Source organism: Pecten maximus, chromosome 5 (assembly GCF_902652985.1).
Source record: "Pecten maximus chromosome 5, xPecMax1.1, whole genome shotgun sequence".
Classification (NCBI taxonomy): Eukaryota; Metazoa; Mollusca; class Bivalvia; order Pectinida; family Pectinidae; genus Pecten; species Pecten maximus.
Genome location: NC_047019.1, coordinates 23,009,593 through 23,015,112, shown reverse-complemented (window position 1 = coordinate 23,015,112; position 5,520 = coordinate 23,009,593).

Here is a 5,520-nt window from a genome sequence, read left to right as displayed (position 1 = left end):
CCCCCCCCCCTGATAATAAACCTTTGTCTTGTGCCAATCTTCTGACTACAATTCCAACTTATCCTACCTTGATAATTTCTCTCTTTTTCCTTTGTTCTTCACCAGTTCTTCTTCCTAGTGGCTACTCTAGTGGTAGATATAACTAGTGCCAACTATAGGATTCCGCGGGTTTTTCGCGTTTAGCACTGCACTGTGTGCTACCCATCTGTTCAATCTTTCAGTCCTTCGTTTTTAAAAATCTCTATCTATGCTTCTTATCCCTCTAGATTGACCATTTCTTTCTCCAGAGCGTTTGTTATGATGTGTAAATCATTCCTTCTAAAGTGCTCAGTTTTTCTCAGCATCATTAGCTGTCTTTTTGAACCTATGGCTTTTTATCCTTTCCAGCACTAACCCCCCCCCCCCCCCCCCCCCCAAAAAAAAAACAACCCAACTTCTCTATACTTTTCATCATACTCTTAATATAACCTCTTTTTAAGTACTTAAGATCTAGCGCCTTCTTTTATCAGTTTTACCCCTTTCCTCTCGTCTACCTTTTCCCGTGTTTTGTTGGTTATGTATGGCTTGCTGGTATTTGTTCTCTTTCCCAATATCATTTTCATCATTATATTAAGTGCATTTTGATTTCAGGAAAATTCATGCAACCTGATAAAAAAAATCAATGAAATTTGCAATAATGTATGTGGTTATGTTGTATGAAAGGTGAATATACTCAAGGTGGAAAACATAGATTAAAATGTTGAAATTAAATCGATGATTTCGTATTTATATAAACTATGTTTTTGTCGAGAACTATTGCGTGTAGTCGTGAAATCATGAGAAAGGTCCAATCGACAGCGCACGATTTGACTTTTGATAACGCTGTTACTGGGTAAGAAAAAAGTATATATATATATGAATTGTAATCGGAAATATAATTATAAAACTACTCCTTTGGGAACAAATTTCACATGACTGGAGACAGATTAATCGTAATGTGTGCTATTCAAATTGTCTGCATTCATGTGGGAATCATAGGACAATAACACTTCAAAGATGGAAGTTCAATGCTTGAATACGTCCTTAACTTTATCGTGTAAAAAATCCCTTTTTCATAAACAATCTTAACACCCTGTATACATTTTTTGCTGGTGAAGAATGTGAAGTCTGTCAAAGACAGTGTCGACATGCCTATCATTCTCTAAGCTCCAGTTCATCCACAGATTATTTGATAAAGTTCCACACAGTTCACATACAACATATCTCGGATGTTGTACAGAAAGAACGGAATCCCGGAATATTTTCGCTCAGATTCGGTATTTCAGATTTAACGTAAAGATTAAAACATTTTATCTTTTTTTCAGACACTATCATTTTCTTTGTCAGCTTCACATTAAATCATATTGATCTACGAGAAAGGTATACACAGGCTAATTCATCACAACAAAATCTCTTACTATAGATTTTCTTCATCATTGTTTAATTACCATGTGATGGAGTTATGCATTTTTATTGGTATCGTCCCATTTCTCGTCAAAGATGCAGCCAGTATGTCGATGCAGAAAGCTGAATAATGACTGTTTCATAATCATTTGTGTTCGCGTGTGTAAAAAGAATAAAACATATTGTCTTAAGTAAACAAGAATATTTCAAGAAATTTATATGCCTTGGATATTGAAAATATATATACGTATATAATTTATTTATTTCCAAAACATAGGCTATAGCCAATTTTCATTTCATTTTCAGCAACCAAAGATAAAAACAAAAGAATACTTATATCCCAATTAAAAATCGATTAATCGATATAACCAAAATATATATTTACAATTTGACCCTTGTTACTGAAGAGGAAGTGTCTTAAATTTCATTTACAAAGTCCATTGTGTAAATCTACGTCAAATGAAGGTTTCAGAATCAGTTGGTTATTAATACAAATTCCTAGATTCTGAATGACTTAAATTCATGAGAGTCATCGTGGCATGTATAAGGTTAAGTCATAAGTAGCTGCAGATGTGAAATAAAATGTTGATTATGAAGATATAAGTATGTTTTCAGTACTTTACATTTGTGTTAGCCTGACTAATCTATAACAACCCTTGTCAAAGGGAAACATGAAATGATTAAAAAACGACTCGTGTTAGATAATAGACAATTTATAGTTATACAAATATATAATGGGTTTCTGTACAATAGTCCAGAATATTTGACACGAGTTACTGGTAATCGACCGATGTTCTGTTGCACGCGGCCGAACACGATATACTTGTTTTATTACATAATCACTACAACATAGTTGACATCTGAGTGACTAAGAAGCTTGAAAGGGTAGGACGAAATTCCGAAACGTCACAGGTGTTCCAAAGTTCGTACTTGACCAAATTCCAAAGCGTCACAGGAGTTCAATAGTGACCGTGTAATAGTCATTTCAGCCGTGCAATAGTTCAAAATATAGCTTATTCGTATAGTTCAGGAAAATCAAACGCATAATGTAATAAATACAAATACAGTGCACTGTCTAAACCGGACACCTTTGGGACCACAAAATAAAGCCGGTTTGTAGATAGTTCCGGATTGTACAGATTCTACCTGATATCGTCGTTGAATGCAAATAAAAAAAAATAATAATAAAAGATATATTACAAAGAAGATGTCATTGTGCATTATTCATGCATATTCAAACTTTGAATTGAATAACATAATGTATTTCAACACTGGCAATATGACATATGCCATATATGACAAAAAACAAATGTAAATATATATATACATAGTTATATGAGTTAACATCATTATAACTATCAATATCAAAAATCCATTTTTTCCATGTTTTATCACAGATAGAGCATCTACATGTCTTTCACAGAATGATAATAGTAAACATGATGTTTTATGTGTCACCTCTTAATTTGGCAAGCCAAGTAGTCATTTATTCACGGGGTAACGTTTATCCAAGATTTTAGCAAATTATATAAGATATCTAATATGATTATATATTCAATGCTTACAACCAATTCATAACGCATATGAAACGTTTTCCTACAACAGAAAACAACATTTTGATAAAGATGTATTTTCGTGAAGAAAAAAACATGTACCATGATACAACAACAATAAAAAATAAGTTTCAAAAAATCAACAATGCTATTAAATAATTATGGTATATCGTCACGAATATTTTCGATATAGCAATCGAGTGGGGGCACATCAATCTAAATCTCATCAAATTGCATCATAATCTTTACAACGTGTATACCATGTTCTTACTAACTGCATGAAATCAAAATCCGTTGAATTCAGTTTTACAGAAATAGAGAAGCATGCAATACTACCATGAATATTTGCGTTTCCATTTACTTATATTTTTTTTTTGATAATGTACATGTATAAAGCTTTTAGCTTCCGTAAACCATTCTAAAGAGTTTCTAAGAAAAATAGATTCGGCGTTCTTCACAATGAGATGGAAGACATTTCAAAATTAGGATAAAAAAGTGTTGGATTATAAAAATACTTATGCAATGCAATGGAAGGCTACGTGACCCCATAGATGTATCATATGGTATAGAAAGCTATTATCTGAATTGTTACTTTATTGTATCATATATACTGAAACGAAAAAGAAACGCAACATGGAAAATTGTGATTAATTTTGTATTAAATATACATATCTGTATAAAAATCGCGGAAATAAACATGCACCCTGCCTAACACCCATACCAATCTTCAAAATCACCCAAGTGTGACTAGAGACCTATGCACTTCCGGCGCGGTAAAAACATCAAAAACCGTGCCTGTACAAACATATGCGTTCTTTTTTCATTCAAACCAGTATCAATTCATCACTAACATTGAGCCACATCATCGCCAATACTTTTGCAAACAATAATTCCTTTTACAATTATGCCACGGTTATCAAAGGTTGATAGAGGACGTGCTATAGCGATGCTTCTGGCAGGGAACACGCAACTTCACGTCGCTCGACAATTCAGAGTTCACAAATCGACTATTAGTCGATTAGTTTCACGTCTTAACGCAACAGGAAGAGTCGATGACCAGCCGAGATCAGGACGTCCACGCGTAACGTCGCGACGTCAAGACCGGGTTCTTAGGTTGGCACACCTGCGTAACAGGAGATTAACGGCCGCTGAAACGGCAAGGAATACGATTGGTAATCATAACCGTCGAATTCATCCCCAAACAGTGATCAACAGACTGCGTGAGGCTAATTTGCGTGCAAGGCGACAGTACGTTGGTTTACCACTAACACCGCAACGTCGAGCACGTCGTATGCAATGGGCAACGGCACATATGCCCAGACGTTTTCCTATGAGACGTTGGAGGTCTATGCTCTTCACCGATGAATCTCGATTCACGTTATTTCGAGCAGATGGCCGTCAACGTGTGTACCGGCGTCGAGGCGAACGTTTTGCTGACGCCTGTGTTTTGGAACACGACCGATTTGGGGGTGGATCAGTTATGGTTTGGGCGGGAATCTCCCATGGTTTGAAGACGCCTTTGGTGATAGTCAATGGGAATTTAACGGCCGTACGCTATCGGGATGAGATCCTTAGGCCCCATGTTGTGCCGTTTGTTAGGCAGCATCATCTAACCTTTCAGCAAGATAACGCGAGACCACACGTTGCAAGAGTCTGTAGAGACTTTCTTGCGACACAGAACATTGTTCCTATAGATTGGCCTCCATATAGCCCCGACCTGTCCCCAATCGAGCATTTGTGGGATGAATTAGACAGAAGAATTCGAAATCGCCGTAACCCCCCAAATACCCTCCCTCAGTTAGCAAATGCACTCGTCCAAGAATGGAATAACATTCCAATACGGAAAGTCAATGCCCTGATGAACTCAATGCAACAAAGAATTAGAGATGTGATAACTGTTCGAGGAGGACACACACGATATTAGGGCACGGTTTCAAAACTGCTGCCATTTCAACTTGGATTCACGTAGGGTACTACCAATCATGACCTTCTAGCAAAGTGACCTGTTCTTAAAAATCTCTAAACATTTAAAGGATGTTACATCAATATTCAATATTAACTATTACATATGAAATTTAAACATAATGCTCACAAGTATTATTTTATTAAACCTACAATTTGAAGTTGCGTTTCTTTTTCGTTTCAGTATATTTTCTCTATTACACCATTTGATTTTGTTAGTATCATATACTGTCATCATGATATGTTTTGGTATCATCGTTATCGGTATACTATCACTATAGCATTTACAATCATCATTTTATGTGTTCACCACACCACTGTATTGTCAGCAGGTTTTATCATGATTTACTACTACTGTAGATAGAAAGTTCATTTCAATTTTAAAATGTGTTTACGCAAAGAAGGTGGAGACAGGACTCATACAAGAGCCGATGTTGGTTTATAATGCAAATAGAGTACGCATACAGGACATGTATGCTTAGAAAAGATTCAACGAAATCAGCTAGCATTGCTAGTTTGCATAGAAATGTTGATCATGCCACATTCGTTGGGGTATGTCGAGAAAATATACATGTATTTTCCC